The 22500-nt window shown below is 50.0% G+C and overlaps 1 long non-coding RNA gene across 2 annotated transcripts in view; it reads left to right on the top strand.

The window, feature by feature from the left end:
• Positions 1–22500, top strand: part of LOC135245676 (uncharacterized) — a 142316-nt gene that overhangs the window by 91667 nt on the left and 28149 nt on the right. The window lies entirely within an intron of this gene.

Below are 22500 nucleotides of genomic sequence, written 5' to 3' on the forward strand. Positions count from 1 at the left end.
AACTTGAAAGCGTTAGCCGGCTGCATTTTTTTCCGGATCGGCGGCTTAAAGTCAGGTTGGAAATATTCGTGTAAAATCGACGGGTCGTAGCGCCGAACATAGGCTCTGCTTTCGGGCCGCTGTCTGTGAACACTCTAGCAGTGGTTTGATGGTCCTAGGCCCTATTGTCTGGGAGCTATTGAACTTTGAAAGCGTTAGCCGGCTGCATTTTTTCCGGTCGGCGGCTTAAAGTCAGGGTTGGAAATATTCGTGTAAAATCGCACGGGGTCGTAGCGCCCGAAACATTGGCTCTGCTTCTCGGGGCCGCTGTCTGTGAACACTCTAGCAGTGGTTTGATGGTCCTAGGCCCTATTGTCTGGGAGCTATTGAACATTGAAAGCGTTAGCCGGCTGCATTTTTTTCCGGTCGGCGGATAAAAGTCAGGTTTGGAAATATTCGTGTAAAATTGCACGGGATCGTAGCGCCCCAAGCATAGGCTCTGCTTCTCGGGGCCGCTGTCTGTGAACACTCTAGCAGTGGTTTGATGGTCCTAGGCCCTATTGTCTGGGAGCTATTGAACTTTGAAATGGAGCTGAGATGGGGTGTGTCTGGTTGGTATTGTCGGTTGTCTAATGGCCTTGTGCGTGCTTCATATTGATACGGTCAGTGTGAATCTGGCCCAGCCAGCCCTACCGTTTTACACTTTTACACAGATTTACTGCGTCAGACACTCTCTCCCCACATCACACCAGTGGTTCTCCATCTCCCTGCACCCACAGCCCACTGAAAAAAGCGAAGGTATCAGGCGTTAGTGAAATCTGAAAGTGAGAGCCCATAATTCTTCCTTTCACAGAGCCACAATGGAGGAAGCGCATCCTCTGTTTACCCTTCTTTGTGTTCCTTTTTTCTCTCTATGTTGTTAAGCTTGTGGTTTTACTGCAGTTATCATTATCGTTTACTTAACAGAGTATATTGTTTGTTTTTAGAAAATACAACAGCAAAACAGAATTAATAAGATTAGGCTTGTTGTGCGTGTGTGCGTGTGTGTGTGCGTGTGCGTTTGCGTGTGCGTGTGCGTGTGCGTGTGTGCGTGCGTGTGTGTGTAGTCCCCCTCTCCTAATTGCTGTAGCCCTTTCAAAAGTCTGTTTTGACTTTGAGTGCCCCGCTGTTTCTCTGGAGGGTTGACTGCTGAACGTGAGATCAATGACTGAGACCAATCTGCACATGAAGGTCATTAGGCCTACACCTGTGCCCCACGTGTGTGTGTGTGTGTGTGTGCGCGCGTGTGCGTGTGCGAGTGTGTGTGCGCATGCATGTGTGTGTGTGTGTGTGTGCGTGCGCATGTGCGAGTGTGTGTGCGCGTGCATGCATGCCTGTGTGTGTGTGTCTGTATTGGGGGAGGGGAATGGGCAGCTGGGCTTGGACATGCCACGCAGAACAGCTGGAAAGCGGTCTAAGTGAAGGGGGTCTGCTGTAGTTGAGAAACACTGCCATCTCAAGGCCGCTCGGTCTGAGGCCACACCCACCTGTCAATCAGGTGTCCTGCCATGCATTGCAGTGCGGGGGAGAGGGAGTCAGGGAGAGGGAGGCGGAGGCGCCAGGGCAGGTTAAGAGTTAAAGCAGGGCATCGGTAAATCACACTGGCGCAGTCAGAGACCAGGAGGCCTTCTCTGTCTTATAAAAGGCTTTTGCTCTTAGCGGCTGACGAGCCAGCCGCGGTCAGAGAACAATGGGGCCTTCACATTCCCGGAGGTTTGCTTGTTTGCCCCAGGTTTATTTGGGGCTGAATCTGAGCGAAAGGATAGCACACCACCTACCCCCACAATGCTCTGTCAGGGACTCAATCAGCACCTCGGAATTGGGGCGGGTCTTAGTGGATATCTGCTGCCTCAGCTGGAAACTCCCCACCCGGCCACCCCCACACCCCCCATCACCTCCCACAGGCCTGCCAGCTGACTCACTGAGAAAAAGGGGCCTCTAAATCAATTCCATGACTGCGCTAGTTTAAGCGATGATGAAGGGGGAGTGAAGGGTCAGGGGGGAGGGGGCGTTGAAGGTTGCACTCGGACGGCAAAAACAGCTGAGGCTGCAGTCCCGGTCTTGTGGTGGGGTGCAGGTGCAGATTTGGGCCACGCCCGCTTGTCAGTCTGCGCTGGCATCACCATTTTTAAACATTGAGTCATCAGCTGTGAGCAGGAGCGATGCTGAAACCGGTGAAATTCTGCAGACTATGTGGGATGATTTATGTGAGGTAATATGAAGGAATTAGAGGAATTATAACAAGGCCTTTCTTTTGTCTGGCATGCCATTATTTTACCTCCAGTTTTTTTTTCCTCCATATTTACTGAGCTGTTAATTGATTTTATAATGTCCCGTCTTACCGCACGCTCTAATGTTTGAGATCACAAATATGTAATTAGAATGTTATAAACTGTACATTCTAATGCTGATGTCACAATCATTGCTGGTATTTGAAAGCAATGGAGTTCTCGAACACTGGCTTAGAATTTTGAACAAAAACATTCCCTGGAAACCTACTCTTGAAAGGGCTGGAGTTGAATTGAATCAAGTTTCCTCCTCCAGGTCCTTCAGTGGAGCTCCCGGCTCCTGTATCTCAGCCTGTGAGCTCAAACTGCGCACGCCGCTCCCCCTCCGTGCCGAGAGGAGACAGGGCAGCAGGCAGTCTGTGGGACACGGCGTCTCTTTCTGTGACGCCGGGCTGCATAAGGCAAATTCATTAGATTATGATGAGGACATCGGGGTCTGATTATCCTGTACGTGACCCTGATAACGGTGTAGAAACACGGCCGGAATGTGCCCAGGCTTAAGTGTCAGAGCTCCGGTCCAGAGCAGCTCTGCTGTGACGTACGCGCGGCAGCGCTGGATTCGTTTTCCATTTGATTGACACTGCGGTTTTCCTGCCATAGCAAGTGTGTGTGTGTGTGTGTGTCCTCACCTCAGGGAAGGTGCTGCATATGGCATCGTTGGCGCAGTGGTGCAGCGAAGGGGCTGAGCGTTAAACAGTATGGCTGTATTTCTACGCCGTCCTGATTAGAGTAGGTCACAAAGAGCCTCTTTAATAAATTCTAAGAATGTGCTCTTCAACCACACCAATTGCTTGATCACGAAGTTTGATCAAAAATTGTGGTGTACATAGCCAAATCAATAAAAAAATACACCAAAGATTATGTCACTAACTGTATGTGTATCACCATATTAATAGATTTCCCACACATGCTACCATATATTTAAGAATACATGTATTGAGTAGTTATTATTTAACAATGGCTAAACAATGTAAAATATGTACCGACCTGTAAAAGAACACACAGGAAATCGGTTCAAAAGTTTTTATTACATTTTTGCTTTTAAATATGATGCGCTATTCCAATATATGCTTGGACGAGAATGTCTTAAATGTTTTCATTTGTTCCAAGAGGCCAAATAACTATCTACTGTCTGCTTCCTGCAAGAGAGAGAGAGAGAGTCTGGAATCTCCGCATCCCTCTCAGCTGAAATGCCACTGTGAAAAGAACACACTGAACTCCTGGCCAAATAGTTTGTCAGAAATAGATGCCGGCAGACATGAAATCAATGAAGCAGCCTTCCAGCCTTCTCTGTAAACACAGAGGGAATGAAGGCAGATGCTATTTCCACGGTGCCGTCGAGGACAGACTCCTGTCTCTGGCCCAGACCGCCAAGGTTAACCGCCTCTCCTGCTGCACCGTGTTACGCTCCGACGACCACGGCGTAGTGCCGTTGAGAAAATGACAAAAAAAAAAAAAAAAAGTTGCTTAGTAACTCGATACGCGCTCCACCCTGCAGATTATACGGTCGGCGATGCCAAAGACTACTACTTTTGCTCGCTTATGATGGGTCTTGCGTTCAGGAGAGCGGGCCGCAGAGATGGAGGAAGTACGAAATGTTTACCACTCCCTCCCGTGAAATGAAAGCAGTCAGTCATGGGCCATTGACTCTGCGCTCGAGAGGCCTGGACCATTACTGTTTGCTTTTGGCCCGTCTCCAGAGGGGTGAACAATGGGTGACACAGATGACATCATTCTTTGCCGTGTCTCTAACCCAAACAGATCCCGAGGATCTGTGTTTGCTTCATTCCTGCGTGTTTGCCCAGGGATGATACTGTGTTCATTGTCACTGATTGCATCCATATCGGAACGGTGGACCTTTGCCTTCACCAGTGAAATGTTTGTTTTCAGTGTGCTGAGGTACGAACATTTTTTGCACTCCCCCCCCACCCCAGGGGGTCTTGTGTGTAAAAGAAGAGACGCGTATAAGAATGGTTTCTGGACTGTGTGTGTGTGTATTTGTTTGAGCGTGTGCGTGCGGGCTTGCGTGTCCGTGTGTGTGTGCTTCTGTGCGTGTGTGTGCGTTCGTGCGTGCATGTGTGTGCGCGTGCATGCGTCTGTGTGTGTGCGTGCATGCGTGTGCGTGCGTGTGTGTGCGCGTCTGTGTGTGTGAACATGCCACTTTATATGTGATCATTTCCCGGAGTGACTAACCAAGGCAGCGCAGCACTTATTCATGCCACGTTTTATTGCCGTGGATGTAACATTCTGGCTGGTGACTGCTCCCTCATTACCCTGTCCCGGGCCAAAGCCAAGGCCACATCACCGCACACGGGGGAAAAAAAAGAAAAGGAAATTAATGTTGTTTGTTTGGTTGTTGTTGCCACTGGAGAGACAGAGACCAGCCCAGCAGAAAGGAGAAAGGAGAAAAGAGTACCACATTATTCTTGTTCCCCCCGCCCCCCCCCCGCTTTAAAAGTGAACGTAGCGTTCTTGGAAATGTATCCGTACCAGCTCAAAAGGTCAGAAGCCAGACGTGCGAAAGTAATTATGGTATTACCAGGAGAGACATGATTGCTCCACTCGTTATGAGCATGTGGCTTATTGCAGCAACCAATTATGCCCCAGAGGCGGTGTCCATAAGCGCCATGCTGATGTCCTGTGAGGTTTCCACACTTACACATTTATAGAATACGTGCGTGTGCTTTTGGCAAGTAATGTTTCGTTCCACACAAAAACAACATTCAGGCAGTACATCTAGAGTCATTAGAAAATTGAGCTATTTTAGGATCATTTTCAGTTTTTTGCAGTGGTACTTGGCATTTGTATTCGCCCCCCTCCCCCAAAATAAAAACAGAAGTAATTAAGGAAGTTAATATTAATATATTATTTTTATCATTATGTTCTTTTGATACATTAATGTTTTTTTTGTAATGTAATATAAAATGTTGAAGTCTCAAGTTTTGAGATTCAAACTTAAACTTGAAAAGTTAAATTAAAAATTAAAACATGTTTCTAGGGGGTTGTTTGTGAGTGGAGTATGAAGGAAGGGGAGGGAAGGAGTTTGTCTGGAGCTTGTGTGAGCTTCTATAGAGGGAGGATGGAGGTGGTGGTTGAGGTGGCGGGGAGGGGGGGGGGGGTTTGGTGGTTTGGGCAGGGGCCCCGCCCCTCTTGCTGGGTGATAAGGCTGATTGTTTTCGTATCAGTGACCAGAAACAGCCACAGAGAGTTAGCCGGGCTCCTGTCTGCTGAGCGGTCGACCCGGCCCAGCCCAGCCCAGCTCAGCTCGGTTCCGAGACAGCAGGGGGACCCGGGCATTATCTCATTAGTGGTCGTCTTCACTGGAGAAGGACCGCAGTACCTTTAACCCTTTCATGGCTTCAGATTGCCACCTCTCTAACTCACACACAGGGTTTCCTTTGGGTTTCATGGTGCTCTGAGCTGAAGGGAAAAAGTTGATTACACTCAGAGCAATATAGTGGGGTGGAGTTGTGCAGTCAACACGAAACTGTCAGGCAGCTAAAATAACAGTCTTGTTAGCCGATGTTGCTCACGCTCTAATTCGGCACGCTGACTCACACCGAGCACGTCGCCGCTTTATGAGTAGCTCGTTAATTGCCCGAGCTTTACAGCCTTCATGTCTCTGTTGACTTATCTTTTCTTGATATTATCATAAATTAGTTCCTTTTTTTGTCATCTTTTAATTATTTTGCCTCCAGTACTATCTTTTCTCCCCCCCTCCTCCCTCCTCCCTCATTTTCCTATTGAGGTAGTGTAAGTGACAGAGTAGCTCTTTGGCAGACAAAGTGGTGGTAGGGTGGGGGCTGGTGGTGGGTGGCTGGAGGGGGGGGGGCACCGGGTGACGTGCGGCACGTCGGAGGTTCGAGAGGCAGGAGGAGCGCGGCTCCCCGGAGAGATAGCGTGTGTGATAGCGAGATAGCGTGCGAGGTCCGTGCCAACGGCGATTCGTGAGCGATGCGTACAGAGAGTCTGTCCCAAAAAAAAAAAAACATCCCCCGTCTGCACGTTCATTTACCGTCCGTGACCGAGCGGCCTCACTCAGGGCTGCGACTGCACTGCCCGGCCTGAATGGAAAAGAAGGTGGGGCTGAGAAAGTTATTTAATCAGCAAACTATCTGCGTACCGCGCAGGCCGTAAACTCAACCTCAGCAGCAGCAGTGCCGCTGTGGTATTTTTAACCTTGTTACGCAACAAACCTACTCTGGGTAAAATAAAGGTTAAATAAAATAAGTAAAATGTTATGGCTACAGTTTTTCCCCACTTCCAGGAATATATTCATAAGGGGGGGGGGGGGGGGGAAGAGTCTCCTGAAAATGCTTGCCCATGGTGTCAGTAATTGCAGGCTGTTAACTGCTGCTATGTACATTTGGTTATTAGAACTTTTAATGGATTCCAGCGAGAACTACATGAAAACCTCGTGCTTAAGTAGAATGGTGGCGCGATCCGGTCACTCCCTAAGTCTTTCCAGTCATTACGTAGCGTCAGTGCTTTTACCTTAAAACCTGACAGTCAGCCCTTCTGCAGGATGGCAAGATCGTTTGGGTGAAAATGGCTGAGATTCTTGACCTCATCCATGGCCCTGCGAGAGTGATATTTAAAGATTTCCCCTGTGCTCAGCCAGAACTGCGTTTTAACAGGCATTACGTCGTTCTCCCCGGTCTGTGCTGCTGTTTGTTCTTCACTTCCACTCAAGTGGGGGAGAAACTTCTTTTATTCTCTTGTTTTTTTTTCAGTTGAAAGAGTCTGTATTGCTGTTATTTTCTAATTTTACAATAATAATAATGATTATTTTTATTTATTTTTTTATTTTTTATTAGCTTCTCAGAGCGAAGTAGCAGGAGAGGTACAGTGGAGCGTGGGGATAGATTTAAATGCATAAATGAAGTCTCATAGGAGGCGTTTCACTTGTATGTAAGGGGGGGGGTTAAATAAGATCGTAGACCTGGGGGGTTCAGATCGCAGTTGCGGACGTGTCCCCCCAGCGCGAAAGCGCAGAAGCCGCTGTTCCCCATCCCTCCCGGCACGGCGGGTCGTCATGGCAGCGGACAGCGAGCGGCACGACAGTGGCGGCAGGGCGGGGCGCCTTGCAGGACAATAAAGGTCCGATTGAGCTCGCACGTCAGCCCGCCCGCCCGCCAGTCAGCCCGCCCGGCCGCCAGTCAGCCTCACGCACTCGAGCAGGGAGGAAACCGGGAGAAGGTCATCTGAGGTAGTACGTTGCCACATCACTTAGGCGAGTCTGCGTGCCGTCATTCACACTCTCCCGTCTACCTCCTCCTCTCGTTCCTCTCTTCTTTTTCTGGTGTGTGTGTGTGTGTGTGTGTCCTTACCACACCCCGCTGCAATAGCACCGCTTTGTCCCGGCCCTGACTTAGAGAAGAGTGCTGCAAGAGACCAGAATGGTCACCTCCCAAACGTTGCCTTGACGCTTTTCTCTTCTGGGAACAGAAAAGGGGGAAAAAAAGAGTCTCCCAGCTCTGTATGAGCTGGAACCTGCCTGCTCCAGTAGGTCCATCAAGGAAAGGCATGCGTACAAGTACTACCAAAAACAAAAAGCCTTGCTTTACTTCAGCCATTTGCCAAAAAAAGAGACTTTAAAGTAGGGTTCATAGACACCAGTCCAGGAGTGCTTCATGTTTTTCAGTGCATCTCTGCATGCAAGTGCTCAACATAAGACACTGATTGGTTGAAGAGCCCATCCATCTTGTTTCCAAGGCCTTGACTCACTGCTGATTGACTGAGGACCGCAGAAACCTGTGGGCACTGTGCCGCACCAGGACTGATTTTCTCCCACTCATAATAATACCAACTTACAACATTATAATAATAGTATAATAAAGTGTAGATATTGCATGAAAAGGAACACCTCTGAAAACATGGTGTGGAAATGTCTTGAGATGCTGGTAACCACACAGGCAAAGGAGCAGTTCTGTGGCTTGTGGTGTGGCTCCAGTCTCCATCTGTCACCAGCAATGCTGATAATATTGGGCCTGCAACACCCAGCTGCCTTTCATTTGTTGTTAAGGGCTCTGTCTTCAGCCCGTTTTAGAAGTGACTGAGAAGTACAAATCTTTGCTTTAGGGTTTTTTTTTTGTTTTTTTTTTGGTGAACGTTAGACGAGCAAACGCGGCCTTTCGGTTCTTCAGCCGAAGGCTGCTGCAGTTGTCAGGGCTGCAGGAGGACCGCTCGGAAAAGAAGTAGTGAAGTAGTTAGCATTCTGAGCGCGTGTCCATTTCGTCTTCTTCACTTTCCCCCGCGGTTTAAAAAAAAAAAAGAAAAGAAAAAAGAATGAATAAAATCCAGACTTCCTCACAGCCGTCGAAGCTGCTGCCGTGTGGGAGAGCGTGTGGGGGATGTCCTCTGAGGATTCTGAATAATGCACAATGCGTGTAGTCTTGAGTGTGCAAATAACTGCAGTAACGTTGTCAGAAAGGGAAATTGGTTTTAGATTTTGGATTTCTGCTCTGAGGGCACGGAGTGCGACTCGCTAACTGAATCACTGCCGTATTCCTGCGCTGCAGCTCATTCTATTTATGGCATCTTGGAGGCAGAGAAGACAGAGCTATTTTAAAACTCTACCTAAAGGTGCACCACAGGTCCTTAAGTACCAGAGACAAGGCGGAGGCTTGTTACGGCAGCCTTTAAAAACGCAGTTTTAGGGATCCGTTCTGTGCTCCACGTTAGTGCCAGAGATAATGAAAGGAGAATTGAATGTTCTGAGAGTCCCTACTGCTTGTTTTTTTTCCCCCATTGGGCGAAATGCTGACCAAACCCAAGGACATGTTTGTGTACCCAAGTCCTGTTTAATGGCTCGCCACGTGTCAGCACATGTCAGTTTTGGGTCCCTGGTCCTCTCCTGTCCTTGTTATGCCAAATAAATACCGTCCCTATTTCTGAACGGGTCTGTCAAGGGGCTTCAGAAATTTTTTGTAGTTCATTTTTCAGCACTCTGAGGTCTAAATATTTGTTTTAAATAATCATGCTTTGTTCTGTGCTGTACGACAGTTTAATTGTAAAACTGTCCTATGGTGAAAACATTTGCCATGATTGTTTGATTGAATGAAACATGGCTCCATCCTACATGATGCTTCACGCATTTCTGCTACAGGCGGCTCCATGTGACCACGAGTTATATAAACAGGAGTCAAACAAAACCAAGAGGCATTGTGTCAGGACAGCCCCTCTGCCAAAAAAACAGCGCGCTCGTTCAGCGGTGTTGAGTGCAGATGTTTGTTTTTGCTGAGTGGGGTGTTTCTTTGAGTTATGTGAAGAGCGGTCAGTGCTCGCAGCCTCTCAGCATTTTAATGCCTTCCCATGGGTCGGCGTCCCGCTGACAGTTTTTGGGGATGACACGATTTTCTTTTTGCCGTTGTGATTTATCCCCCCTTTGTTTCCTGGTCCCCTGTGTAATTATGTTCCTCTCTGAAGGCCTCAGTCAGGGAGAAGCTCCTCGCGCGCCGGCCCGGCGGTTTCCCCGTCTCTCTGTCCCGCTTCGTGTAGTTTTCGCTGCGGCAAACCTCGCAGTAATTTGTGGAAGCAAAACAAAGAGCAGCTTGTTAGTGGACTTTCAACTGCTGCGCTCGGCCTCTCTTTGTGCGCGTGTGTGTGTGTGTGTGGACATGAGAGTGCATGTGCATGTTTGTGGTTTAGTGTGTGTGAGTGAGTTTTTGTGTGTGTGTGTGTGCATTCATGTACGAGTGTGTGCGTGTGTTTGAGTTATGTGTATGAGAGAGTGTGTGTGTGTGTGTGTGTGTGTGTGTGTGTCTACACACTGGGCCGGCCAGTAGAGGATGGGCTCCCCTTCTGTAGCTGGCTTCCTCCTGGGATTTCTTCCCTTCCATCATTTAAGTATTTTTCTCCCCACTGGGGAGTTTTTTTTTTAAGCTCACTCACTTGCCTTTTGGGGGTTCAGCCCTGGTTTCTGCCCAGTTTCCCTTCTGTTTCTCCATAAAGCATCTTTGTGACGGGTCTCTGTTGTTGGTGCATGTGGGAAAGCGTATCCTGTAGGATTGCTGGACATTGTTGTATGTTTCTCAGGACCTGTGTTTTGGGTAGTGCCCTTCCCTCATCCGTCCCTTACCGTAAGCGCGCCAGAAGTACGGGAGGCTCGGGGGGGAGACAGAAACGACCCAAAATGTCTGTCGTAACATGGGCGGTATTTGGATTAGCACTTCAGAGCGAATGTTGGCAGGGAAGGTGTCACAAGCAGGCAGTAAACAGGCTGTAACCGGCTGTTAATCGCTAACCACGCGCGCTGAAAGCCGACGCCGTAACGCGTGCCATATTTGTTTGTGTACCTCTCTGCGTTCAGACAGCCAAGAACGCCCTCCACCTCCCCCCCCCCTCCCCCACCTCTCCCTCGTGCGTCTTTTGTGTTTTCGTTCTTCGCACACGCCTTATCTCCAGGATCAGTCACGGGACGGGACGGGAGGCACGTCCCCGGGGCCTGTCGAGCGTTCCATTACAGCGACGCGTCAGTCACCCGGCTCCCTGCCACTCACCCGGCTCCCTGTCACTCACTGCCTCTCTCCCTGGTCCCTCGGGCCTTCGCTGCCGTCGACGCAGACACGCCCGGTTCATACGCACACGGGACCCCTTCGCCCCCCACCTAGTGCCATCAGCTCCCCCAAACTGGCCGTCCTGTTTCCTGACGTCTCGTGGGTGTCTGGGAGGGGCAGAGGCTCCTGTTTGGCAAAAACATTTTTCCCCGTCAAGCGATAAATTGTCTTGTCACTGACGTCAGGGGAGCTTTTCATTTTGTTAGCGATGTGAGGAGTGATGGATGCGGACGGTGCTGTATGCTGGTGGGGGTTTCTTGGAAGGAGATTAATGTGTCACTGTTTTTGGGGTGCTGGGACTGTCCTCGGGCATCCAGTTTGCTGTTGTTTCTCAGGGCGCACACAGACACACACACACACACAAAGCAAACATTACACACATGAACATACAAACACACGCATAGACATGTACACAGATACACATGCGAACACATGCACATGCAAATCCGCAGACACATGCACACATGCACGCATACACACACACACACCCACACTTGGGCAAGCACACACACACTCTCTGAACAAATCAGAGGAAACGCAGCAGCTATTGCATCACACTGGGAAGGCTCTTTGCCAGAGCTGTCAGTCTGGCCTCATCGCGCCTGTCTGCCTCAGCACTGCGTAATGGGCTGTGTGGTGCGCCACTACGCTGGAGGAGTTAGAGAGAGAGAGCAGCTTCATTAATAACCCCACGGCCCCAGGCTCCTCCTCCTACTCTTCCTCCTCCTCCTCTTCCCTTTCAGACTGGTCTGAGCTCAGACAGTCGTGTGAAATTCTGAACGCGCTCGCTACCTCACGCAGTGCTGAGCTGCTGGAGAGGTGAAAAGGGGATTGCAGCTGATCATTTTTTTGCAGTTTATTCAGCCTTGAATTTGCTTACCGTGTGTTCGCCCATGTTTTTTTTTTGTTTGTTTTTTACTTTATCAGCCTGTAGTAATTGACCTTGAGTCTTTTGTATGATAATAAATGACTTTCATGAAGCATTTTTAATTTGTTCTGTCATTAAAAATCACAGGCCCATGTTTACTAGGATAGCTTTAGGATAGCACAAAAGATGCATGGGATTTGTTAGCAGGCCATGCCTTTGTATTTGTAAAATGATTCATATTCATGTGTGAAATTGCCATCAGTGCACTAAAACTTGGATGGAAGTCTGTGAAATGAGTTAAGCACTTGGCCAAAGTGAAGAAGCTCGTTTATCTTCAGTTTTGAGGGATACGGTTGCTGCTATTCTCTTTCCTTACATCAAATCCATAAGCTTTAATCATATGTTTTTGTCTCTTCTGCATTGGAGGGTACAGTTTTTCAGCAACGTGCTCATGCCATCTTCACACTTTTTACTGTTGCTTTCAAAAAGGCAGAGTAACTGTCATTTATTAATTCCACAAGTTCCCCTCTCGTGTTTCCTATTTTGATGTTGCTGACAGTATGCAGCCTTGTCAACAGTTTTTTTCTCTGAAATAATCATACTAAGCAGTAAGTGTTGTAATTGCGTTTGGCGGGGGCAGCGAGTTTTAATGTGTGCAGGCCGCTAATGGTGGAAAGTGGCTGCGTATTTAGCTGCATTATGTTCATTATGGTCGCTGTAAATGGGACATTAACTTCACGCTGACTGCAGCAGCGGGGAACCCTCAGGACCAGGTCTGGCATCTCGGATTAGTCATAGGTCCCCGTGACTCGGGCCCCGGCAGCGCTGGCGTAGTTTACAGACCCCGAGCATATGTGCGAAACTGCAAAACGTTACCGTCGGAAAAAGCGTGTGTTTTGTGGCACGGGTGTGTGCGGCATCCGTGTTCCTCTTCCTCCACGTGTGCAAATACGCCTGTGTGAGGAGCAGAGGGGGCGGAGCTCACAGCTGGGCCCCAGGTCGTCAGTATAGAGAGGTGTGTGATTGGACAGGGACACTGGGAGGTGTGTGATTGGACAGGGACACTGGGAGGCGTGTGATGGACAGGGATGCTGGCTGTCTCCTTGTGATTGGCCCCACAGGTCATCTTTAAGAGCATTATGCTCCAGGTGCAGCCCCCCCTCCCCCTCCCCAGTGACCTAGCAGAGCAGGGGTGAGAGGTCATAGGTCAGAGGTTACCCCACGACATGTCTGCTCCCTGAGCCAAACTGTTCACCAACTGAACTGCGTTGTGTGCAAATATGAAATCCAGTGTTTTACAGTGCTATTTCCAATATTACTTTTTACCTTTTTTTAAGTCTTTATTTTCACTGTCAAAAAAACAGTGAACAGCACAACAAAAACAGCTGGTAGGTATGACTCACGGGGGTAACCGTGGAGATCGCACTGTCTGCTTTTTAAGCAGATCCAAATGCTCAACTCTAATGGGGGATCCTGTAGGAGAATGAGAGTGTGAGCTGTGAGCTGTGAGCTGTGTTTTGCACAGGCAAGCTGACATTTACACGGCCGTGTCCAGGCCTGCCGTTCCCCACAGTGGAGGCCCAAGAGGGCAGGGACATTTCCCCCCCCTCCCCCAACCCAACCCTGGAACCGTACGGTTATCCCAGCAGGAGGGGGGTAAACGCTAAGACGGTCTCTGGGTCGTCCCGTCGATCGGTTCCCGAAAAGTGAGGCAGCTGCAGAAGCTCAGGTTACTGTGAGTGGCACTCAGGTAACAAGGGCCAGTGTTTGGCAGGTGCTGACTGACGTGAGGTGGAGGGGGTTCTGAGTCTCAGGGTAGCAGAGGAATGAATCTTGCATTCAATTTATTGAAAAATCGAATGTGTTTAAAGAGGTGTTGACATAATTAGAATTTAAGGCAGGCAAGGGGGTTCCAAGGTTCTGATCGTTTTTACCAGGGGCGCACCCTGTCATTGCAGGACTGTAAATATGTTCCCAAAATGGCTGACACATTCCTGTATGCTCTCACCAGGAAGAGCGTAATGTGCGGTTGCAGGTTGCTGTCATTTTGTGCGCAGGTGCTCGGTGTAAACTAATCTCAGGTTCAAAGTGCAAATGCACATTGGTGGAAGCAGACCTGCTGTCTGTAGGAGCGTCTTTGTGTTTACAAATAGATTTTCAACGGGGATGTAAAACAACAGACGTGTTAGGCCTGCTGACATTAAAATTTGACGGGAACACGAACCCATCTCAAATGGAAGCTTTGTAAAATGCATCTGTCTTAATTATTTTAGTCTTGTAATGAGACTTAAAATCTTGTGTTTTTCTATCAATTAGAAAATATTAACTTGCTTTAAGTGTTTTGCTTGACAAGTGAAATTGTCTTAGCTCATTGGCAATCTGTTCATCTTACTTAGATGAACAAGTCAAGATTTTAAGTCAAGATATAAAATGCTTGTAAAGATTGGCTTATTTTTTTGTTTTTTGCAGTGTCATGGGGGTGTTTCTCCATTGAGTCCTCTCTCCCCGCCTCTGTGATTTGAAGTGAGTAGATTTAATGGATTAATTACAGCACTGAAGCTTATGTTTGAGTTGGCATTGGATGAGTCACTCGAGGCACGTCTGGTTTATTATGTCCAAATTGCACTTAACCCACGCAGTTAGCTGTTGGCCGTGCACTGAACTGTAAGAAAACGTATCAGACATCCACAGGCTTCCATTTTCTGTTATGAAGACAAACGCATATCTATGAATGGGCGGCAGCTCTCATGTAGTACTGTGTGGCCCAGAGTGTGGAGTCTAGTCATTGGTGCCACAGTTCTGTTCACCTAGTTGCAACACAAGGGCAGCTGCCTCTAGTGGCGCAGCTGGCTGCTTAAAGGTAGAGGAGGAAACAAAAAGTATTTTTAAAAATATATAATTAAAAAAAGAAACACAACAGACAAGTGATGGGGCAGTGTCCACAGGCACCAGACTGACTGCTCTCTAATTACAGACCGAGGAGCAGCGAGGGTTTCCTGGTGCAGATCACCTGAGGTGGAGAAGATGCACCAAGATCCTTCTAATTACAGCCGATTACCAGCTTAGAGACTTATTACACACAGCGCACGGTCCCCCGTGGGGATCGCTTGTGCCCGGACCGGTTATTATGGCGGTTGTGCTCTTGCGAAATGGCAGGTCCCTGGTCTCTGCTTCCGTCTTCAGGGTAGCCATTGTGGCTTTGATGAGAAACAACCAAAAGCAACGTGAAAGAAATGGAGGCAAAGTCTTTGGAAAGCCCCTGGAGTTCCTGCAGATGGCTAAAAGCGCACAAGTGCAGGAGCCACAGAGCTCCTCTCTCTGTGGGATCATTACCAGCTTTACTGCCTGCCCTTGAAAAGAAAGAGAAAGAAAATCGAATGACATCATGGTGCAGTCAGAGCTAAATGTGAAAGTGAAGATACATTTCAGTATGGAATGTAATATGGGAGTACGGGAGGGGGGAAATTCTGAGTGTATCATCCTGGTTGACCCTATGGGTGCTCTGAACCGAAAAGTGATGTCATGTCTCCATCGCCATGGCTCCCCTCCTGCCTCTCTGCATCAGGCCCAGGGTGTCAGTCAGGCAGGGAAGTGGGAGGAGCACAAACGGCCAGAGCTATCCTGGAGATGACATCACGCACCAGACCAGGCTTACAAATACTGTTTGCATAATACTATATGCAGTCAAATGCACAGAGCCTTTTGGCGGCAGGGCGGGAATTTCATTACTCAACAGTGAATGAGTCAGAGTTGTTTAGTTTTGAAAGTAGACTTCTTTGCCTCCCTCTACACCAGGACTCTGAGCAGAGCACCTTTTTGTGCCCAGTTCTTTACTGCAGTGGGCTTGACTGACCAAGTCGCTTTTATTCAGGCCCAGGCTCGTATGTTGCACCACAGTAACACAACACATGATTGGTCCATTTGGATTCGGAATCCAGATGACAGTGGCTTTCTAGCCAGTGACAAGACGGCTTGATACAGGAGCAGATCTCTCTCCTTCCCTTGCTACAAGGGCCATTCAAAGCTATGCTACCCCTATATATATATGTGTATATATATAGCGAGAGAGAGAGGAGGGGGGCACCTTGTGTACATACTTCTGTTCAGCCAGTCTGTCTTTTCAATTCCTTGGCTATAATGGGAACCATTTTTTTTTTGTGGGGGGTTGATTTTATTGTGTTTTCAGATGTTATATTCATTATTCTGCTTTAAACACCCGGCCCCCCCCCCCCTTTCCCCAAACCATCTTTTTAAAGATGTCTCCCGTGGGTTACGGGCCCCTCCCGTGTGGAGATGGACCGGCCCGGGACGCCGGCGCGGCCCGCGCAGACAAAGGGCCCTGTGATGGGGCCTGGCCTGGTCTCCAGCCCGCCGGGCCGGGGCAGAAGAATGCCGGGTTATTAGGGGCTGTGATTTATGTCGCAGGGTGGCATAAACCAGATGAATGGTTTGCAATAAGAGGGCCGTTGTTATGGGCCCCGTACGAGAGAAAGTGAAAAAGCAGCTCGGTGAGGGGCGGGGGGGCACGCGGCTGAAGGCTGCCTGGCCCCTCTGTCTCTCTCTCTCTCTCTCTCTCTCTCTCTCTCTTCCCCCTCTCTTTCTCTCTCGTCATTTTCTTTTATTCATCTTCATTCACTTCGTGCGCACACAACAAAAAAAATGAGTTCCGACCTTACGCTGCGGCGTTGACCTGAATTCCTTCAGCGTCTGTCCTCAGCTTTAACTCTCGATTAAACGCATGTGTTGGATTTATTCTTCGCGAGCGCAGTCTGGCTGAACTTGCTAAAATTTGGGGGTGGGGGGGGGGGGGGGAATAAAAAAACAAAAAAAACGCTGGATTCTAACTTGAATTCAATCATGAGTCAAAGTTGTGAGAACGGGAGTGGATTGAATCCAGGCCTTTATGAGGACATTGCGCTCATTAGCTGGCGCGCTCATAAGCTGAGCCCATTTTTAAGGCCTGCTTTATCCAGCGGCGAGCTGTGACATCTCCTTTATCAATCGAGCTGGAAGGGGGAAAAATATATCTCATTGTTATTTATTAAGCATTTCATTGGCACGCTTGTGTCGATGTGCATGCCACCGTTGTTTTGCCGATGTGAGCTATCATTCATCCCCAGTGAGAGACGATGATAGCAGGAGACGTCTCTGCCCGTCTCCCAGCTGATCTCTCTCTCTCTCTCTCTCCTTCCCTTCCTCCCTCTCTCTCTCTCTCTCTCCTTCCCTTCCTCCCTCTCTCTCTCTCTCTCTCTCTCTTTCCTCCTTCCCCTCCTCTCCCCTCTCTCTCCTTCCCCTTCCTCTCTCCCTTCCTCCTTCTCTCTCTCCTTTCCTCCCTCTCCTCTCTCTCCTCCCTCCCTCCTCTCCTCCTCTCTCTCTCTCTCTCTCTCTCCCTCCTCTCTCTCTCTCCCTTCCCTTCCTCCCTCCTCTCTCTCTCGCTCTGTCTCCTTCCCTCCCTCCCTCTCTCTCTCTCTCTCTCTCTCTCCCCTGTGCTGGAGAGCGCAGGAACAACAGAGGGCCTCGCTGTGCGCAGAGAGCGCTGGGCTGGGGCCTGCTGCCGCGGCCGTCCTCTGTTTCTCATTCCGGCTGAACTCTCAGTTATACTTTGCTTGAACGTTTGAACCCCCCCCCCCCTTCCCTTCCCCCCCCCTAAACTCCACACGCCGGTCCCTGACTGTTAACTAGAGGGAAAACAAAGAGAGTTCCTGGAAGAGGAGCGAGCAGCGGTCCTGGCGGGCCGCAGGTTTTCATTAGGGGGCGCGGCGGGGCCGAGCAGAGGCGCGCCTCCGGGGTCCCGGGTTCGATTCGGACGCCGCGCCGCGAGTGGGACGGAGGCACGTGCCGCTGAGGTGTGGAGGCCGGGGGGGCAGGAGGGGGCTGGAGGGGGGTGTTGGTTTTGGACAGGGCTCGGCGGGGCGGTCGTATGGGCCCGCGAGGTCGGGGTGGGGTGTGGGGGGGGGGGACCGTGTGTGCACGGTTTTCGGAGGCGCTCGCGCGGCACCCCTGCCTCCTGCGAGGTTTGCACAGCTGCGAGGGGCCATCTCTCCCGCGCGTGCAAAATACCAGCCCGGCCCGTGAACCTCCTCTCTCCAAAACACAGCGCCGTTCTGCAGCTTCTGGCCACCGCCGCCATCGCCGCACAGCCCTGAGCAAACACCGCTCACAGGCCTGCGCTCCTGCCCCGGCCCTATTCGTTTAATTGGCCTTTACATAAACGCCCTTTATGCGAAAGAGAAACGTGAGACGTGCGTTAGGTTACAGCTGTTAGCGGCTCGCCCCTCCCCTGCTCTCCCTCTCCTCTCCGCCGGTTTGATGCGATGTCCGCTGTGAGTGTAGCAGGTATGTGCCTCACGAGGCGCAGTGACGTCTGTAATTACATCTTTGACAAGGGGACGCTCAGTTCTGCCAGCACAATGGCGGCAATGAAACGGGTGAGCAATGTTACTTCAGCAAACTTCAGGAAATGCAGACAGGGCCTTTCGGACGTATCCTGTTATTCGAACACGTGTATCCGCAGGGTGTGTGAATGATAAGCATCGTGCTTCGTGCTCAAAGTTAATATTTTCTTTTGTGCTGTTGTAGTATTACTGGCTTCACCAGAACTCGCAAGATGTTAAATAAATGGACGCGTGGGCCTCTCTGAGGTGTGTGCTGGTTAATGTTCAGCTGGTTGCGCTGGGCATGGCTAGGCTTGGGTTGACCGTTATTAAATGGCCCTTAAATATATGGAGAAAATCCACCCAACCAGCGGTGCATAGTTTCCCCGTGTTTTACTGGTTCATGCCATCATGTTGCTAATGGCTGTCAGATGCTGTTTAATGTGCGTTCCCATTGGTCGTATTCTGAGATTCCTCTGTTTATTATCGCGGGTTTAGGAACCGTCCCGAGGAAGAGCTGCGCCAGGACGCATCGCTGCGTTCCCAGCTATTTAAACTGCTCTTCAGTCTGTCACGGTCAGGTCTGCTCCTGAGCTGAGCCTGCGATTTAACTTCCAGACCCCCACTCTTCTCCCCACGTCCCATCCCCCTCCTCCACCTCCAAAAAAAAAAAAAAACGCAGAGAAGGTACAGTTTTTTTTTTGAGTAAGGTAAATTGGTGGAAACAGCCCCTCTCTTGTTAGGCCTGTCTGCCTGCAGTGTCCAGATGGGCTGAAACAAAGAGAGGGGTTCAGCCTCGTGGCCGATTGAAAGACCACCTGTCCCCGCGTGTGTGTTCAGGGCTGCCAGATATATACCTTGATCTATCTGCCAGCTGCCTGCTGAGCGCAGGGGGGTGCGGGGTGGGGCGCGGGGCAGGCGGCAGGCCCCCCCCCTCCATCAGGCCCTACGTGGCGCGTTGCTAACCTACCCGCCGCTTCGCTGCTGTCAACATTCACGCTCAAGCTCATATTTAAAGCGGGATCATGGCAAGGGGCGCAACCGAAAAAGCCGAATGTGTACCGGCCTTCTGCGTGCGCCTCCGCCCGGCTCTGTCCCGAGCAGCAGATCTGCGGTTCCGTCCTCCGCTCTCCCTTCTCCTCGTTCGCGATTGAAGTTGTTCCAAAATATACACGCAAACAGTGTTTTCCTTAGCATAGTGATAGTGTGATGTTGCTTGTTGGTTTCCTTTCCCTTGAGAGTAATTTGTTTGTACGTTTGTTTTTGGTTTTTTTTTAATTCCCTGTCTTTCATGTTACAATTCCAGATGTAAAGTTGCAGCTGCAATTTTATTGTCAGTCCTTAAATGTGTGCGCATGTACGTAAAAGATGTGGCTTTAAAAACAACCCTTAAGCATATTAAAAGCATCCCAAGGGCCTGACCTGACCTCACTAACTCTGCAGTCAGCCTGTCTGTCTCAGAGAGGCCCAGCGGTACAGGAGGGCAGACCCTTATGAGAGGACGCAGTCTCCCAATATTAACAGTCATTTTTAATTTGGGTCCCAACGGCCCATCTGAAGCCCACATTATGCTGAGCATTAGAACAGGCGGCCTTAGCTTGCGTTACGCAAGGCGCGGAGGATAAGGCAGTGTTTTTGTGAAAGTGTGTTGTATGGTTACTGTGTCCAGTGTGATCTCATTGGAGCCAGGGTTAAATGTCGTCTATGTCCTTAGCCGTCAGTAATGGCTACTTTATATGACCCTGCCCTTCAGTGACTAATGCCCAAGAGAAAAGAGGAGCTTGGTGTGTGGGGCATGTACAAACATAGCATTAAAAATAGAACTGCATAACAGCACAGGGCAGGTGGTGGTGGGGGGGCACATGAAAGAGAGGTACCTGCAGCGGTTTCCTGCGTGGGTGTCCTAACACCCCCCCCCCCCAAAAAAATAAATAAATAGAACCTTGGCGCTCTGTAATTTAGGCCTGAGAGGCTGCGCTCTCCATCCTGACTGCTTCCTTTCAGAGGCCCGTGACTGGAGGAGCCAGTTTACTTTAGCCCTAAAAATACCCTCCTGGCCTTAATTTTCTGTTCCACCGGCCGACAGCTGAGGGCCCAACCCGGGGGGGGGGGAGTGAGCCTCCACAGTGGAAGGAAGGCACAGGTGGAACAGGAATGACAGCCGGGGTGGGTGGGGGGGGGGGAGGGTTGTTGTTGTTCCAGGGCTCTGGGGCGGGACACCTGCCCCCACTCTCCACACCAGTAAGGTAAACACACCTGTGTGTGTCTGTGTGTGTGGTATGTGTGTGTGCTATGTCCTGGACCTTAGAACAGGCATGGGATTTAGACAATTTAGGGAAGATTCAAATATCCATTTAGCGTCATTAGCACTGCTGAACACTGAACCCGGTTTGGCTAGTTGGGCCTTCATTAAGAGATTAGGGTCTAAATAGTCCAGATTCCCCCCCCAGTTCTCACCACACAAATTAGAGCCACGCTGGTGTCTGCACTCACACTCGAGGACTCCATATAATCTGTCCCGAGCGCTCCATTGATGTTTTTAAGCACTTTTGCGTAACTGACCAGGGTAAGGAAGTCACCTCACACCACCTGTTCAGGCAGCACCCTGTCCTTTTTACTCACACTGATTTCATAGAGCAGCTGTGCATTTTCCCCACACACACGAATGTGTGAATGCTTAATGAAATGTGACCGAAATGTCCCTGTTAATTTCTCTAAAATAAGATTATGACCTTCCAAAGACAGGTAGTGCAGACGCACTGAAACATGCTGTGTGCTGTCTGCATCATTCTACAAACAATATCTTATTCTGCAGGATTTTCAGTGGGTATAAAATTGGGCCTAGATACTTTTTACATTTTTAAAAAATACTTTATTCACATGTAATTCCTTTTAACTTTTTTATTATTATTATGATGAAGCGGTGAGTCTTGTGAAGGTGAAATGAATCTTGTGAAACCCTGTGAAGAGTCATTACAGTCACATTATTACAGCCTTTATCTGTGTGTCTGTGTCTGTGGCGCGCTAAGGCTGAGGGGGAACCTGGGAGGAACACGGCGCCGCGATCCGTATCTGTTATGGGGGGGGGAGGGGGGTCAGACCGAGCCGTGCGTCACGTCCACGGGGGTCAGGTGCTGCCTAATGAGGTCCGGCACCGTCGGCCCGGCTGGTTCCCGGGTCCCGGCTGACGCCAGCGGTATTCCGCCACGCCCGTCTCCCTCTCCCGCGGCGTCGGCTGCAGACGAGCCGTCTCCACGGCCGCGCACCGGCCTTTCATCTTCCTCAGCTGGAGGGGGGGGGGGTGGGGGGGCATGAGGGAGGGGAGCGGTGTGGAACTAATACATCTCAGTAAATAACAACGCGTGACACCGGCTCTGGCTAAAGTCTAGATTTGAACTTTTTTACACGTTAAGAGCAGCGATGTTGAATCGGCAGGGACAGCGCTCGGGAAGAAGGGGGGGGAGGGGGGAGAAGAGGAGGAGGAAGAGGAGGAGGGGGTAAAAGGGGGACGGGACGGCGCTCTCCCTCCCCCGCAGCTGTGGCTGGGAGGCAATAAGAACATAAAACAGGCTTTATTTGATTTAATGCGTCTTTATGGAATGGCGGCCTCCAGTCGGGCCGGATCAGCTGGCACGCTCGCCTCCCACCCGCAGAGTATGCCCCCCCCCCCCCTCCACCAAAACGTGGTCTCAGAATGTCAACAGCAGCGCAGATAAGGGCGGGACAGCCGATAGGCGCTCCGTCTGCACCCCTGCGCAGCCGCGACCTGTCTCTGTCTCCCCCCCTCCCCCTTTACCAGCACGTCAGACAAAAGATGCTGTTCACTCGCGGCAGGTTTTACTGTCGCTCTGCTGTAGTGTAGCTGGGGTTGTTTGCTCATTCTCACTGTTGTAGTTTGGGGTGGGGGGGGTTGTTTGGCGTCTTGTTTGGCTTTGGATTTGGCATGGACTTAAGTAATCAGAAGCACCTTTTTCCTTAAAAGGTTCCACCAATGGAAACACTTTAACCTTTGTACCCTGAGCGTCAAAAAGAGCCGTTTCTCTGTGCTCGTTTCCCAAGAACTCACTTCAGATTTAGAAAGACCGTGGCGGGAAAACAGTGATCGGAAGATGGAAACACCCGGGTTAAATGAGGGACAGACTTCTAAAAGTATATGAGCAGTTTTAGCCGATGACAGAGCAGAGGGATTCCCAGCATGCATAGGGTTATGTATGTAAATGATTGACAGGCCGTGTTGCCTATAAATCTGACTGGCATGGCGGCAAGCAGGAAGGTGAGGCCTGTGCCCCATTTTTTTTTGTGGCACCTTCAGTGAGGGAAATGGCTCGATTGCCTAACGCTTCTCAAATCGTGGTGTCAAAGGTGATGCCTTCATTGAAAGTACAAGGCAACCA

Source organism: Anguilla rostrata, chromosome 19 (assembly GCF_018555375.3).
Source record: "Anguilla rostrata isolate EN2019 chromosome 19, ASM1855537v3, whole genome shotgun sequence".
NCBI lineage: Eukaryota > Metazoa > Chordata > Actinopteri > Anguilliformes > Anguillidae > Anguilla > Anguilla rostrata.